At 45.4% G+C, this 17,759-nt stretch overlaps 1 protein-coding gene and 1 long non-coding RNA gene across 3 annotated transcripts in view; one reads left to right on the top strand and one right to left on the bottom strand.

Annotated features, from left to right (window-relative positions):
* The window catches only part of skia (v-ski avian sarcoma viral oncogene homolog a), an 84,718-nt gene that overhangs the window by 10,094 nt on the left and 56,865 nt on the right, over positions 1-17,759 (top strand). The window lies entirely within an intron of this gene.
* LOC121651333 lies at positions 14,822-17,242 on the bottom strand. Of its 2 annotated transcripts, XR_006012427.1 has the most exons (6): positions 17,117-17,242; positions 15,918-16,001; positions 15,515-15,634; positions 15,309-15,329; positions 15,078-15,193; positions 14,822-14,981 (listed from the first exon to the last, which is right to left on the bottom strand). It is a non-coding gene; the product is annotated as an uncharacterized LOC121651333 (long non-coding RNA). The 2 variants fall into 2 exon arrangements; XR_006012426.1 differs by lacking the exons at positions 15,918-16,001; positions 17,117-17,242 and having other exon boundaries at positions 15,515-15,761.

Here is a 17,759-nt window from a genome sequence, read left to right as displayed (position 1 = left end):
CTGACAAAGGCAGTTAAGACTCATCTACACACACAAACTCACACACACACCCACACCTATTAGGTAAATTAACATCCCCACTGATCATGTTTACATGTTGTTTTATAATTCTGAATTAATTATTCAGAATTCAATCATTCAGAATTAAAGTATTCTCCTTCGTATTTACATAATAATAGTAATTCCGAGCTGAGGTTTACATGGAAACCACGTTTAATCGGCTTTAGATCTGGGAGGTGGGAAGGGCTCTGATTGGACAGGAGGCGGACGTGACGTATTTATGTACAGAAGAAAACAAACTCCGCTTCCTGCTTCTTTCCTTCCTGCGTCTACAACATGGAAGACACATAATAAGAACCATTTTCACTCTGATGGTGATTCTAGTTTTGAAGCAGCAGCTCGACACCAGCAGACTGCTTCACGTTGGTCAGCTGAGGAGGAGAAGGGAGCTAGAGGACCGTATCGTCATGGCGACAGGACGAGGGAACGAGCATGCTCAGAACGACCGGAGTTCATTTAAAGCAGAACAAACGTTTACATGATCGAGGAATTATTCGAACTCACATTTATAATCAGAATAAAGCCGCCACTTACTGTGGTTTAAGTTTAATTGGGACTGGCCGTTTTCGTTGGGAGGCAGGTGTTCACGAGGTCATTTTAAAGAGGATTTAAGTTCTATTCTGAATTAACGGGGAAATAAAACTCTTGTGTCACTGAAATGAAATGGATGTTCGTTTGCTTGTTTCAGATTTTGTAGACAAACTTTTGCTCTACGGAGCCGACAAAACGTCGTGTGCTTCATCAGGAGTGTGTGCGTGCACACACACGCTTGTTCTGTGCTTGGATCAGCTGTAGGGGGAGATTAGCATGAGCTCACTGCCTACTCATTTCCATCCCCATCTGCCTGTCTCCCACGGTGATGCTGCCCCGTCCCCATCACACACACTACACAAATACATGAGCGCCGACATCCACCTAGACCCCACCCCCGCCAAGCATCCCCCCACATCCGCCAAGCACCTGGGTAGACGGTGGTCCATCACAGGAGGGTTTCCTTTGGTGAACTGTCTCAGAGACCGGGCTCGGGACGGGCTGAACGCTCTTCTTCTGCTGCTGAAATGACGACATGCCAACTCTCTTGGCGGCCGGTCCAAAGCCGGACTTGGAGAGGAGCGAATGAAAGTGCTGGAAGTGTGTGTTCTGTTGTTGTGAGAGAAGTCTGTCTCCTTAAAAACCTCTTTGTTGTGTCTTTATAAAAACAGTGATGGCGGGGGATGGGTCACACTAGCTTGACCTCAGCCATGTGGAAGGGCAGCTCCCAGGAGTTTGGCCATGTATTGTTGGGAGAGCACAGAACGATGATGATGATGGTAGTGGTGTGTGTGTTAGAGAAAGAGGAACGGGGGGTAGGGACTGGCTTACCATTGTCACCATCTTTTGTGGTGGTATCTGATGTGGATCTGTGATTGTGGAACAGATAGAGGTGATACCCCACCCCCACTTCCCCTTCACTGCTGGATGATCAGTGCTCCCAAAGAGCCCTGAGTCATGGACCTGTGCTGTGCTTATTGTGTGCATCCCCCTCCTCCATCCTCCACCTCCCTCATCCATCCTCCATCCTGTTGAGGCTTCTGCTGCCCAGAAAAAAGATGAGGCAACCAGGAAGGTTGTCTGGTTTTCAAACTTGATCCAACTCTGAAGTGGGAACTAAGAAAAGAGCCATCAAATGAGACTAATAATTGTTGATGTTTTATATATGAATGAATGAATTGCAGGAGGTTAAATGCTACCTAGATAAATTCATCAAGTCATGAATGAGCCTTTCACAGACACCGTCTCATGCACGCCTTTTCTTGGAAATGGTGCATCATCCTGGAAGCCTGATGTAGAAACACCTCTGATCTTTGCTTTTGTTTAGTCTGCTGTGACTCACTGTTATGTCTAGGCACTTTTGGTTAGCTAAAGGTTGGGTTAGTTAATCTTAAACTGGATTAATCAGGAGGAGAACCCAACAAGGAAACTTTGTCCTGGACCTTTTTGCTTGTGTGACGCCAGAGGTTGTAAGTTAAAGGTGTGCCGTGGTGAAGCTGTGGAGGATTCGCTGTCAGAAATGGAAAGTTTGAAGGGAAATGGGCAAGTTGAGGCCGCTTCCATTTGCAGCGCGCAGACTGAACCTCTTTCATTCAAACTGCCTGAGCAGACAGAAACTAAATCTGAGCTTCCAACCACACCTCAGCTTCAGTTTGTCAGGAAGTGGAGGTGGAAGATGTGTGTGCGAATGAGGGCCTTGAAGGGCCCTGAAGGCTCGCTTTACTCCTCAGGAATGAAGTGCTGGAAACAAAGCCTTATAATGTGGCAAACATCCTCCAGACAGGCCATTCCTCTTCCTCTTCCCAATCTACTAAATGAATCCATCCCAGCTTCACTCTGGCAAATGAATCAGCCATGCAGATACTAAATAAAACAATAAGCTGAAAGGGGATCCCTCCTCCTTGCACAGAAACCTGCTTCTCAGGTTCAGGAAGCTTCACCAGGCCCAGACTTGCTCCTCTGTTTTACGCCATTGATTTCACATCCTACACCCCCACAAACCCGTCCTGCTCATTTCTTATCGTAAAGCCCACATTCATGACTGTCCAGGCATCTTCTTTCTCTTCACACACTCACTCTGTTTCCACAGAGCAGATAATAGACCTCTTGAGGCCCTCGGCTTATAATTATTGTAATTGTAGATCTCTAAGACAAGGTAATGTGCGGAGTTTGTAACCGCCTCCGAGCACAAAGACGGCATTCTCCACGTCTGGCTTGAAAGAAGCGCTGCCGCAGCAGGACGTCTGTTTATACCAAAGCTTTCTATCATTTATTTATGTCTGCCTCCGCTGTTTGTACGTGTGCTGATGGCGGCGGGGGCGTCGGGCGAGCTGACTTATCCCATGTGACCTCTAGTTTTCTCGCTGGGCTCATCTGTCTGCCCTTTTTAATTATCTCCTCACACACATGTGTGTGTGCACACACAGAGGTCAGGGCTGCTGCTGAACCTTGCTACGCCATTTCCCCCTCACCCTCTGTAATCACCCCCCCACCCGTTCCCTTGCTCCCGTGCACGGCCTGGCAGAGGGTTTAACCAGATGTGTGTGTGTGTGTGTTTTGTGCCAGCAGCTGTGGTTTGCATTGCAGTCACACTTTTCCCACCGGCGTTATCGCGACGGAGACCTCATGTCTGACACGCAGGAGTACTTTGGAGGAGTGGAAGCGTCTCCGTCCTCTGACCTGCAGGATGAAGACAGTCACATCTCAGACTTGGTTTTCCCCGATGTTTGGTTTTTCCAAGTGTTTTGCATCTGGTCTTCTGCTCTTTGTGGCATCACCTTTGGTGTTTTTGTCCTTTGAGCAAGGATGGCTGGTGAAAACACACATTAAAAGTTCAGTTCAGTTGCATCAAGTCTTCCAAACATACTTGACCAAATCTGGAAATCTGGGCCAAATTGCCCCGATCCTTATTTCAGTCCAATGCCGTCTTTCTCTAGCTACATCGATGAGTGTAAATGTGCATTTTTCCTCTTTTAAAGTTGTTGCATTCATGAAGATATAAAAAACCTGAGCGAGGTGGTTTGATCAAACTAGAAAGTAGAAATAGTGATTGCTGCTGGTGCTTTGAGGCAAGTCAAGTTTATTTATACAGCACCTTTCACACATAAAAGCAGATCAGTGTTGCTTTACATAACAGAACATATAAAGAGAAATAGAAATAATTCAAATAATGTTAAACATTTAAAATGGTGTGCAAAACTCATAATACATTATATGAAAGCATGTAAATAACAAAGCAAAAAAAGCTTTACATTAAATTATGGAGTGAAAACGACAGAAAAGTTGAGACCTCACAATAATATGCTGTATTTGTTCTGTGAAAAGATGGCTGCTGCTTTTGCGGGTCCAGCCTTTTCAGGGTCCTTTCCTCAGAGCTCTCAACTCACCTGAATGTCCCTGTTCCTTTGTTTCTATTCTGAAGCTTTAGTTCAAGAACTGATACCAGGATATTTCACACATTTCCTTTTCTCTACTTCTGCGATGAGTATCTGAACGTCACATCTTATGAAAACATACTTCTTCTTCTCTGCCTCTGTCACTGCCGTGTCTGACAACGTTTTGTGCAAGCTGAATTTTTTAAATGGAAATGACAGGAGTGGAAATGAAGGGAACGAGGGTGGAACGAGGGGATGTGCATACACTGGTTTGCAGCCCTGCACAGAGCTGAATGCATCAGCTCTTTGTCTGAGACGAAGGATTGATTTTCTGCAGAGGTCCGAGCTGGGAGGAGAAGCACAGCCAGGAGGCGGTGTTTAGTCTCAGCTCAAGGACACAGCTGAAGTGTTATGTCTGTCTTTTCACTCCTTCCTCTCTTCCTCTCTGCCTTTTTTTGAGCTGGTTACTTCCCCCATGTCAGGGCCTCCTCCTCCGCCCACCCAGACCCCCGCCGCTCACTGCTCTCACTGTCGGTGGTGCAGCCATCCGACTCAGGAAGCGCTATGAAACATCAGATCCCACTTCCTGCCTCGATCAATACATCTCAGGTCCAGCAGACGCACACACCCACAGCTGAGATGCACATGCACTACATGCACACACTTTTTTTACTTTCTTTTAGAATAACTTCCAAAACTGGGAACATATTTGGTTTCCAGGCCACGAGATGAAGGAAGCAGGCTGTAAAAACCTGGATGTCCTTCATCAGTGTGTCTAATGAACGGCGTTCAGTCATCACCAGAGCCGGCAGTAATCGCCGTTAGCATCCTCTCCTGATCGCTCAGGCATCCTTACACGGTAAAAACACTCTTATCGTGTCCAGTGTTTGTTCGTTTGTCTCGTGTAGTTTGCTTTGATGCTGACAAGAAGCAGCCGTGAAACTGATAGATGGCCGAGCCAAGGAAGGGATACTTCCAACACCGATGGCTTGGCCGCTCCCCTCCTCCTCCTCCTCCTCCTCCTCCTCCTCCCTGACGGCACTAATGAAATGATGGATCCCTGATGTGGATGGGAGCTGAAGTGAAGGAATGACCTCACGGCCACCTAATCGTCGCAGAGGGAACAGCCGGCAGCTAATGTGTCCATTAGCCGCCTTTCCTCCCAACCTGGGCTTGGAGTGAGGCGGGAGGAAAGAAAAACGGGGATGAGCTGGAGGACAGGAAATAACACAAGTTCTGCTCTCTTTTCCGCCAGCTGCCTCGACTCAGTTCAGTTTTGTCTCCTTTCACCACAACAAAAACTTGGTTATTTTTCAGATAACTGCATGGCAACATGACAGCTATGAAGCACTATTTTCTGCATCAACAAGCCTTGTCGCAACTTTTGAACTCAAAAACCTTCCACTGACGTCCAGAATTAAACCTCTGTTGACTCAATGTATTGGAGTAACTCTTGCACAAACATCAAGCTCTGTAAGGGACATTCTCTGTGGTTGTGCAAATGTTGTCTACTGGGTGTTCCTGTTGTTCCTCGCCTGGTTGTACAGTTCGTCAGCGGGGTCACAGAGGTTGCTGATACCAGAGTTTGCTCCCATGAAAGCCCCACCTCATCATGTGACCCCGTGTGGGGTGACTTGTCAGTGGACAACAGCCAGAAACACAGAGATGAACCCTTTTTTTTGTTCAAAGTGAAAACACAGCACATGTGCACACATATGCATCACATGACCCTCTGAAAGCGCTGAAATCCCTCCCACTTCCCTTTTTCTGTGTAAAGCTGGGGTGAGCCGAGTGTCGGCTGTCGGCCACAACAACCCAGCAGACTGTCGGTGTGAATGTGCACCGCAAGCAGCAAGACGTGCGCTTCTGGTTTCGACACTGCACTGCCTTCGTTTCGCGACTCCGCCCTGCTGTCGGAAGCGTCTTCAGCACTGATGCAAGAGTCGCACACACACTTGCATGTCCTGAAAGGTTCAGGCTTCCTTCTTATTATCAGCAGATTCTGGTTTATCTTCCGGATCGCTCTAAAGTCTGGAAGACTTTGTAGAGTTGGAATTCATTTGTAAGAAAAGTCAAGAAGCCACTAAGAAGTCAGAGGGGACAACTCAGGGAGATTTTAAAGACACATCATCTATATTTCCGAGTTTTATTTTGCCAAAGAGATTTTTATAATGCAATGACAAACACAGGCATGTAATCCTGATCTGACTCCAGCTTCTGTCTACAGCATCCGGCTTCTGAAACCTAAACTCCAGACCTTCTCCCTTCCCCACTGGAAACCATGTGATCTGGCTCCAGAGCCGGGCTTCTCCCAGAGTTCAACAGAGGAACAAAGTGTCCGACTCTGGAGTGGAAAACACCAGCATGTACTGGCCACTCGACTGGATTTTGAGGCTGCCCAGTGCCCTGCGCTGAACCAAAGGGCCTCTTTGTGCTCTGGCCTCAAAAAGATATACCCCAGCAGCGAAAAACACCTCTAAAAACAAAACCAACAGCAGCGTCCCGTCGGAGGCAAGCCTGCAGCCCTGTGCGCAGGATCCAAGAGAAGGAGCTGCCAGAATCTGAGGTTACATAAAAAATCTGGCCAATAAACTAAAGAAAACAGAGGAAGGAAGTTTCCCAGTTGACCTGGAAAAAAAACCCACGTGGTCAACTTCCCGTTCTTCCTTCTCTTTATGCACAAAGTCACGATTGCTGGGCAGATGCTCAGACATGAAAAACTCGATGAGCAGCCAAAGATTCATCTGCATGACCGAACACATGCAGAAAATTCATCGTTTCAGGCATCGATTTTCATCGTAAGCCTAACTGAGCCAAATGATAAAGAATGCTAGTGTTAACCTCTGATAATACCTGAGCTAGTATTATCGGAGGTTTAAAGCCTTTAATAAAGCTTGTCTTGCCTCTCCAGTCTTCTAAATAAAAAACTTTTTAAGTCCAAACCATAAAGATAATTTTATTTACAGCGATATTAAAGAGGGAAAGACGAGCTGGGATGGTTGATGAGTGGTCCCAGAAGTGGTAGTTTACAAATGATTCATTATCTTTTTAGCCCCATTGGTGACACACTGAGAGGCTCAGATTTGGCCTGCTGTTTGTTTCAGATTCAAATGAGGAATTATTACAGTTTTTCTTCACAAAGAAAAAAAAAGAAAAGAAAGAAAAGAGATAACAGGAAAACTTGAGTTTTTATTACAGTTTTGATGGCATCTTGCTAGCATATTAGATGTAGATTAACATTAGAAATGATTAGATATTAATAGAAATTAAATGTGTTTTATGTTTAAAAAAAATCTGATCCAATGCAACTTCTCGTGTTTTGGACCTGCTAAACCATCCTGCAGGAGACTTTGGTAGAATTCCTGCAAGATGCTTTGACATCAAAAGACCTGTTCGATATTTCTATCCCGTCCACACCGGTGTGGATTCCTAATGTACATCAGTCCTTAATGTTCCCTGTACATATTGTTAATATGCACAGGGAAGGGTAGAAACAAAAAGATAAAAAAAGTTTATTTCTGTGAAAAACTTAAGTTAAAAAACAAGAAAAAACAAACAAACAAAAAAAAAAAAAAAACAGGCATGCGTCACTGCTGCTTGGTAACCCTGTTTTCTGGTTCTTTAATGACATCGAACATGACTCATCAATCAGACTTCATACATTTATCCCTTTTTTATGCTAAACTGGATGCAGCATAGTGTTTACCAGAATGCAAATCCAAAAAGTTAATAAAGAACAATAAAAAACAACAAATTCCAGCCCAACACTAAATGGGTTCAGTTGTATTCAGAGGATGGTGAAAAACTGAAAAACTATTTTTAATGAAAGAAAGAAATTCTCCATGTATAACCCTATTATTATTACTTCAGTTCTCTTTCAAAGACCTCTCCCAGACAACCTGAGAGGGTTCCCAAACCAGATCTATTAGATCTGCAGGACCGAGGTCATGAAGAGTTTTAAAAGCCAAAAACTAAACTTTATAATTGGACGTAAAACACACATGCAGCCGGTCATAAGGCCCATTTCTGCTCCCTTAGGAACGTAAGTAGTGACGTCCGTTTCTAGCGTTGTCATGTGTTGCCGTCTGTCATCCGCAACACGAATACAAAAGCTGCAATGGAAGTTAGACTTTTTTTTTTACACAGCACAACTTGAGCACCGACGGACATTACGAGACAGGAAGTGCCGCCATATTGGATGGGTCTCTGTATTCCAGGCTAGCTTCAGAACCAACCGGAGTCAAGACAGCATCGGCAACTATGCCCATATTTTGATCAGCCTACGGTTGCATTACCTGGCAATATAATACTTACTTTTTATAGCCTGCCTGTGGGGACAAATTGGTATACAGTTTCCTTACGTCCTTACGTAAAAGATACATGACTCACCGTCCCCATCAAACAGCTCTCAAAGTGTGTTAATGTTTTTGATAATTAGTGTTGCGGCTTTTGTATTCGTGTTGTGACTTTGTATTGCTGTGACACTTCAGGGCCACCGTAGGAATTAGACTACAGAGCATAAATGAGCAGGCTTTGGTCTGAAATCTGAGTAAAAATAGAGACGTTTCCTCTGAGCGAGTGTGTAGTGAAATTCCTCTGTCACATGAGGCTCCTACAATTTCAGTCCAGAGTAAATGAGGGTTAAAGGAGCTGCTGACAAACAGGGATAGTATTTTAAAAGAAATAACAAGCTCATGACTGTGGGTGCCTTTGGCAGTCATAAACAGATATGCAGACATAGCCTGCAGGCCGTTGTTAACCCTGCAGTGGCTGACTTGTCGGCTATGTGTGTGTTTCTGTACAGTAGGTCTTCTAAAGGCCATCTGTGATAGTAAAAACAGCAATGAATGTTGTTTTCTGCCCTCCATGATGCAGCTGAGCCTGCCACCCTGAACTCTCAGCTTTACAGCCCGCCCCCCCACACACACGGCGTGGGCGTCATTAGCTGGCGTTGCTCTGGGTGTGTCGTACAAAGTCCCACATTCAGAGTGTTAATTCGTCTCCACCTGAAGTTCAGCGACCGGCAGTTCCTTCCAGAAATAGCTGCAAGGTCCTGGAGAGGATGCCTCCGAGTGTGTTTGTTTGTGTGTGCGTTGGTGCAACAGAGCGCAGCCAGCACCCGCAGCGGCTAACACGGAAATTTCTATTTCAGTCCATTTGTCTGAAAGGAGGGGGGAGGCAGACAGGCAGACACCTCCGCGGCGTACAGAGGGAGGGGGAAGCGATAATGGGTTTACTTTAGTGTGTTTCAAGGTGCCAGACAACGTTTCTCTCCCTTCCTCTTCCTCTCTCTGTAAGTGGGCTAGGCGAGGCACTCCTGAGTGCAAAAAATACTCTTCCTCTTCCTTTCATGCTTGCAGAGAGCAGCAGCATTAACGGAGGCAGTCATCGGGAGTGTGTGCGTGAGGCTAATGCACCGCCTCCACACACAGCACAGCGCTCTGGCCCTACATTATCCCAAATGCTGCTGCTGTGATTGGAGCACTAATGTGGTTGCTAAGCAAATGCAGTCTTCCTGGACTAAATTGGAATGGACAAGACTGCTTCCTGGCTGGCTGGTGGGCCGGGCTGTGGCTGCTGCTGCTAACGAGACTCACAAGTCCGTCTGGTCTGTGGCGACGTTTTCATTTAGAACTGATCTCGCTGCTCATTATCAAAGCTGTATTTATGCGTCCCAGACGTCATCCATTTAAACTGCAAGTTCAGCTGAAGGTACGCGGCTCTTTCAGACCCGGGAACTTAAAGATGTCTTCAAACTGAGGTTGTTTGCTTTTCCACTGCGGTTTTAATGTACCAGAAAGATTAGACAAATGAGTTAAATCACATCTGGTTTAGGAGACGGAGTTCAAAAATCAGCATCACGGCGCCTTCAGACAGGGCTGTGCTTATATAAAGAATGAAACAGTTCGGCTCAAAATGTCCTTAAATGAGTTTGAAGCATTAAATTCAGTTCAATGCGTCTGTACCATTAAAAAAAACAAAGGCATAATATTTTAATACATCAATTTAATGATCAATAATCCATCAACATCAATTCAAACTGGAAATGTCTGTAATCATTTGAAAGATCTGTATTTATTTATGTTTGATGAATTGGCTTATTTGAACACAGTTGTTATAAACGGGACTAGATCAATTTAACTCTCTGAACCTGAAACTGCCCAACATAATGAAATGTTTCTCTGCAACCACAGGGCCTGTGTGAATACTTTTAGAGTCATGGTAAAGATCAGTATATGTGCTCCTGGTGAGGACTAAATGAAGATGACACAGGGCATGAATGAAAAACATTCTGGGGACCTTTAAAAGGGTTAATGAATTTGTTTTAACTGGTTTGAATATCATATGGCATCTTTGAAAGTGTGTTAAGGTGACTTTGTGGTAAAACTGGTGCTATACACATGAAGCTGAACATTCCTGCATGGTGGGGTGGTGGTTGGCACCCTCACCTCACAGCAAGAAGGTTCCTGGTTTGAGCCTCAGCTGGGGCCCCTACAACCCTGCACTGGTATAGATGGATGGATGGATGGATGGATGGATGGGATTTGTTTGGTACAGTTGGACTTTACTAATTCAATAGTTCTATAAATATTTGGTTTGATTCTTGAGAGCGACTGTCCTGAAGGTTTTTACTGTTTACCTTCTCCAACACACCTGGCTGAAAGTAAATGGATCCAACAGCCTATGAAGTTCTGCACAATGACTCATTCATTTGAATATAATGTGTTGGAGCAGGGACGCATGGAAAACCTGCAGGATCATGGCCCTTGAGGAGTAAGGTTTACGTTATATCCTGCTTTAATGTCTACAAACAGAAATGTCTTAGATCAGGTTTCTTTTACAGTCTGCAGCAGATCTGGAGGGTAAAATATCTGCAGGGATTGATGGAAATGAGCGTCTGTAAGTCTTGGAGGAGTTTCTTTGGTCACACCTTCACGGATCATAGCGAGTGGATGATGACTAATGATGAGATTGATGAATCATGCAGCAATGGCAGGCTCCAACAAAAGGTTTCAAATGATTCAAAGCAGCCAACTGTTGCAGGTCTTTAGTCATTTTACTGCAACTGAATTATGAAACTGTTATTTTAAATAGTCGCCCAAGAATTCACGTTTTATAATATAAAACTTGCTGCATATTAAGGCGACTCATAAAACATGACCCACATAGTAAGTTTTTCAGTGTCATGTTGATGAGTCTGGTCCACTACGCGTCTCCGGTTGCTGATCGGCCCGCCAGCCGCCGGCTCATGTTTCCAGTAAGGTGAGACGGCCAGCTCTCGGTCATCTGTCTGTCAGAAGAGTGAGATGGGAGGCGTGTCCCTCCTCCAAGGCAGCTTTAATTAACGCAACAGCCCGTTAGCATCAGCGGTTTAGCATGGAAAATTCTCGGGGGCTACAAGCTAGCTGTCCAATGAGTGAAGAGGTGGTGATGTGGAGGCTCTGAGGTGCACACAAGGGTCCCATTTCAGGCATGTTCGGGGGCTGCAGCCCCGCTTGTACGTGTGACTATGTTTGTGCATGAGAAAAGTGTGTCGTCTACTTTTAGCTGCACACTCTGAGTGTCACGTTTCTTTACTTTACGTCTGACTGCTGAGCTATGCTTCATGGAATAAGAGCCTTTAACCATGAGACCACATGAACTCAGTCAGGATGCAGAACATTTACCTGAGGACAATTTGAGGATGTTATATCAGACTCACCTCCTCCCCGCCACCCATCAACCCATCAGCTGTGCTAAATCTGTCCTCAGGCTGCTGTAAAGTGAGAGGCGGGACACTCTAAGACTTTCTCCCTCTCAGACTCACACCCACAGCCAGTTCAGAATTGCCACTAAACCCACTGTGAAGTGTGGGCTGAACACAGGAGGTGTGGTCAAATGCTTGAAAAGCAAACTTCCTAACAGCTTTCCTTTTATCTCTTTTGGATTTCTGTTGTGAAATGGAAAATACTTACAAGCTTATCACTGTGGAATTATTAGAATGCGCATTATGATGCATTAAGGGAAATTTTGGCCACATTTCTGACCAGAATGTGTCATTTTTCATCTCTTTTGCTCTGGAGGTGTTCAGCCTAGCTTGTTGGCACAAACACAGGAAGCCTGCAGCCAGTTCTAGCTGGAAAAGATACTAAAACTGCATATTTAGAAACAGAATATGACCAAAAACGTTGCACTGTTCCTTTAAATGGTTCTTTACAACCCTGCACAAGTGTCCTCTGCTGCACAGAACCTTTTTGTTGAGAGTGTGTGCGAGGGAGGCCTTGTGTGGGCCTGACCTGATTCCAGCCCAGCATCGCGTGCCTGACCAGAGCGTCTCTGTTATTTCTATCTTCCTCTTTCCCATCCATCCATCCACCTCGCTCACTCTGCCCCTCTTTTCCTCCCTCTCTCCCCATTCTTCTCTTGCTCTCTTTTTCTTTCCTTCGCATTAGAGTGTGCCTCACCACCCATGCTGCACAGCTCACGTCCACACACTCGCTCCCACATGCAGCCGTGCACACCTCGCTGCAACCGAACTGAATTTCACGCCAGCTTTACGGGAAGAAACTGCCACCGTGGCGAAGCCACAATTTACATGGTTGGAATTGAAAACATCCATCAGGAATTTTTACATATAAACAGACATTTCTAAAACAGGAAAATGTTGTAAAATGTTAACTTTTTCATTTAGTGCCCGCTGGATGCAGAAATATTATTATAGCTGATTTAGTTGTCATGTTATCAGACCCTTAGTTTTTATCATAAGCTTACCTGAATTATTATTCAGGGAGGCAGAATTATTATTATTATGAGCTGCAGCTGGAAGTGTGCCAGCTTTGAGGAGGCGTTGTTTCACTGGTCAGAAAGAAGGCGGAGACAACAGGAGCAGCTTGATGATGAAATACAGAGATGTTAGACACAGGAAACTAGCATGCAACAAAAAATCCTGTTGCATCGCACACAGAAACATGCATGTTCTGCTTTGACAACGATGAGTTTTATGGCCGAGAATCTTTAAGCAAACACACAAGATGAAGCAGGGCTGGACGAATGGCATGAAACTCAAATCCGCATTTTTTTGCCTTATCCTGATACACAACATATATTTTGGTGTTTTAAACCTCCTCAAAAACACTGTAAATGATTATCAGCATAGAAAGACACCAGTAGGATTTAAGTAAACTCTGTTAAATTTAACTTCATTGTGATTTTTCCCTGTTAACAAACTTTTTACCAGCTCTTACACACGTAATAAAACCCAGTGTTTCCCTGACCCCCCAATATCAACCCCCACCAAGAAATTCATTTTATATTTTCTATAATTACTCAATCTATATTTTTTATTCATGTTTTTGTATAAAATATCCTATTTTATTATTTAGGTCATTTTAATCTAGCACCACATCCCAACAGCAGTGATCTAAGGTCCTTTCTTCTAGAACAGCTTTATATTCTGTCCTTTAATATAAAAAGTAAACAGCCTGGTTTTATTTATCTTACTCTCATGTTGGCGTGTAATTACATAATGTGTGCACCCTCTACGTGCAAACAGGTGAGCTGCGCTCACACCTGCAGACAGCCTCCATCTTTGAGTGAACATAAACTAGCCTGCTAGCTAGCTAGCTAGCTGCAGCCTCCATCTCTTAGCGAGTGTAAACAAGCCTGCTAGCTAGTTAGCTAGCTGCAGCCTCCATCTCATAGCGAGCGTAAACAAGCCTGCTAGCTAGCTAGCTGCAGCCTCCATCTCTTAGCGAGCGTAAACAAGCCTGCTAGCTAGCTAGCTGCAGCCTCCATCTCTTAGCGAGCGTAAACAAGCCTGCTAGCTAGCTAGCTGCAGCCTCCATGCTTCATTGCGTTTCACCTGAAACAACAACATGTGCAGGAGAGTTTTCTGGAAGAGGGGGCTGTCTGTCTGCTTGGAGTGAGAGAAGCTAAACTATGGAGAAAATCACACGAAGATGCTATAAAGATTGCCGTGTCAGTTTGTACTCAACGTCATCGTGTGACGAAGCCGTCTCGTCACTGACAGCTGTCCCTACTGAGTCCATAAACGCGCACACAGACACACACACACACACACACACACATACTCGCCTAGTCAGTTCCCCGGGGACAAACTCCCGCCAAAGTCCGACAGTCATATGACAACAGTAAACCACACAGGAATACAGTCTGCCTCACGTAGCGACTTATTAAGGGTGCACACTTAATATTTTGCAAGGCTGATTGATTATATGGCGTTTGCTGGTTACTTACCGTCCTCTTCCTGTCACTGCTGTGGCTTTGGTCAAACCCGAGGCCATATCCAACCCACTGTTAAGTAGCCGACCTGGCCGACATCCGGAAGTGACGTCACGACCACGTGAGCACCCCGGTTTGCGCCAAACATTTTTATTTTTAAAAACCATTTATTATTTTGCTGTTTCTACTACTGTGATTAATGTGAATCTTCGAAACGAATGTGTAGAATTTGTGTTATTTTTGTAATTATTTTATTTATGTGGAAACATAATAAGAACTTAACTAAAGTGATTTATTTGTAGAAATTAAGGATTATTAAGCATAAGGGGCGGGGCTTAGAGTATTTAAAGGGAAGCCTGAGGAGAGTCATTGATTGAGTTGCATTGCTGGCAACTGGAAGGATTGAGCGGAGACAAAAGGTTGGATTATTTTTGGCTGGTCTAGAGAGAGACAAAAGTTGTATGTTTGTTATTTTTCTTATTTTTTCTTTTTGTAAATATGTAAATATAATTGGCACTGGAGTTTTTGGACATTTCTTGCACTGCTGAGCACCGTTTGGGAGCCACGGGCACAATAAATCCACCACAAACTGACAAGCGACTTGCCTGTTTTATTGGTTGGCGAAGAACCCCGCTGTGCATCTGTGCCACATGGAGAAACGCCCACTGAGACATATCACCGCTTAAAAGGACTCTACCGCCGTTGGATTCAGCCGGAGCAACGGACCAAAGAGCAGATCGGGGAGGCCATCATCCTGGAGCAACTTCTTCGCGTCCTGTCGCCAGAGGTGAGAACCTGGGTGAAGGAGCATGAACCAGCAGATGGATTGACAGCAGCAAAACTGGCTCTACAGTACCTCAATGCACGCAGAGGAGGACCATCTACACGTACCACCACCTTGGCTCGACCCACCACCAACGTACGGCCTCCAGCCCTTCCGATATCGCAGGTCTGGACACAACGGGGAGCAACAGTACGACATCCTCCAGGTATCACCAGCACAGGGACTGAACAACCAGCAACCGGTAAGACACTGATTTGCTATTATTGTCAGCAGCCTGGACACAAAGCTTCAGTTTGTCCACTGAAAAAAAACAAAAGTCACTGGTGCATGTTATGTACCCAGAAATGAGCTGGAACCAACTGAAAATGACAAAATGAGGAAGAGCGCATATAAAACTGTGACAGTGAATGGTGAATCTGTAACAGCACTAATTGACAGTGGTAGCTTTACATCACTCATCAACAGACGTCTTGTTCCAGTTGGTAGGATGGACTACAGTAATACCACAGACATTGTGTGTGTTCATGGAGATAATCATGCTTACCCTCAGACTGAAATAACTGTGTTAATCGATGAGCAGCCTTATTTTCTGACTGTTGGGGTGGTAGATAATCTGCCTGTGGACCTTCTTTTGGGGAGGGACTTGCCAGTGTTGATGTGTTTGCTACAGAAAGGGGAGATTGATGAAATTGCTGGGACTGATAATGTTGATGCTAACACCAATAATACTGCTAATGCTAATGACCAGGAGTGTGTTTCTTGTCCGGTTATTACTAGAGCCCAGGCAAAGGCTGGGGTCATGCCTCTCCCAGACTTGGATGGTAGTCTGTGTGAGGGGGGCATAAAAGGGCCTAAAAAGTCTAGACGGCAACGTCGTTTTGAAAAACAGCTTGGTATAACTGAACACAATGTACAAGGTTTAAACACAGACAAAATATGGGAGATACCTGAAAATATTGTGGAATTACAGAAGCAAGATAGCACATTGGAGCCCCTGTTTGCCAAGGTGATGGATGTTGGGAATGTTAATCCTGTGGGGAATGATTTCTTTATTGTTGAAAATGGTATATTATATATAAGCAGTGACAACCACAAACGCCTTGTAATCCCAATTAGCTGCAGACCCTTGGTAATGCATTTAGCTCATACTGTTCCATGGGCTGGGCACCTTGGACGACATAAAACTTACATACGCGTTAGCTCACGGTTTTATTGGCCTGGTATGTACACAGACATTCAGTCATACTGCATGACATGCCCAACCTGTCAGAAAACATGTACTCCTCGCAGGTCAGATCGCGCTTGCCTTCAACCACTTCCAGTTATCTCCACACCATTTCGAAGGATTGCCATGGACATTGTTGGACCACTGGTAAAGAGCAGCCAGGGACATCAATACATCCTGGTCATCTGCGACTACGCTACCCGGTACCCTGAAGCCTTTCCCCTGCGCACCATCACTTCTTCAGCCATTGTCCATGCTTTGGTTGAACTGTTTTCCAGAATGGGGATCCCTGATGAGATACTGACAGACCAGGGTACCAATTTCTGCTCCAGACTGATGCAGCAATTCCACAAACAGCTAGGCATCCATGCTATTAACACCACACCCTACCATCCGCAGACTGATGGACTGGTCGAGAGATTCAACCAGACTTTGAAGCGAATGCTGCAGAAATTTGTGGCTGACACGGGTAAGGACTGGCATCGCTGGTTACCTTTCCTCCTCTTTGCCTATCGTGAGGTTCCTCAAGCATCCACCGGTTTTGCCCCGTTTGAACTCCTGTACGGCTGGGACGTCCAGGGACCCCTGGATCTACTCCGCAAAAGCTGGGAAGGTCCTGCTAGCAACACAGAAGAGAGAGGTGTGGTGCAGTTCATCCTGGAGATGAGAGAACGTTTGGCCAAATACAAAGAAGAAGCAGAAAGTAATTTACAAGAGGCACAACGGACACAAAAGAGATGGTACGACCAGCAGGCACGACAGCGGGACTTCAAACCAGGTCAGAAGGTGCTCCTACTCCTTCCTTCCTCCAACAGTAAACTGTTGTCAAAGTGGCAAGGACCGTACACCATTACCCGGAAAATGGGCCCTGTGACATATGAAGTGCATCATCCTGAGAAGAAGAAGCCGAAACAGACTTACCATGTCAACCTACTAAAGAGATGGAAAGAACCTCAGAATCAGGTGGCGACGGTGGGCCTAGTGGTGAGAGAGGAAGAGTTTGAGAAGGAAAACCCAGGTTGGGACACCTTAACCCAGACTGCAACACCAGTGATTTCCCATCTCACACCAGACCAAGCATCAGACCTTCTACAAGTGTTCCAGGAGGCACCGTCCCTGTTTGGAGCAACACCAGGCAGAACCTCAGTCACGCAACATGTCATCCGGTTAAAGGACAACCAACCCATCAGACAACGTCCATACCGTGTTCCTCAGCAGCTGGTTGGGAAACTGAAGGAGGAGATCACAACCATGCTGGAGATGGGGGTGATCGAGCCATCAGAATCAGAGTGGTGTAGCCCAATGGTCCTCCTAACCAAAAAGGATGGCTCACTACGGCCCTGCATCGATTTCCGAAAGCTGAACGCCATTTCAGAGTTTGACGCCTATCCCATGCCGAGAATTGATGACCTGCTGGAGAGAATTGGATCTGCCACGTACATCACCACACTGGATATGTGCAAAGGATACTGGCAAGTACCTTTGGAGCCCTCCTGCCGACCCTATACAGCTTTTCGCACACCTGCTGGCCTCTTTCAGTTCACAGTCATGCCGTTTGGCCTCC

The sequence above is a fragment of the Melanotaenia boesemani genome, chromosome 13 (genome assembly GCF_017639745.1).
Source record: "Melanotaenia boesemani isolate fMelBoe1 chromosome 13, fMelBoe1.pri, whole genome shotgun sequence".
Lineage (NCBI taxonomy): Eukaryota > Metazoa > Chordata > Actinopteri > Atheriniformes > Melanotaeniidae > Melanotaenia > Melanotaenia boesemani.
Note: the sequence above shows the minus strand (reverse complement) of the source record. Positions and strands in the feature narration are given on the sequence as shown.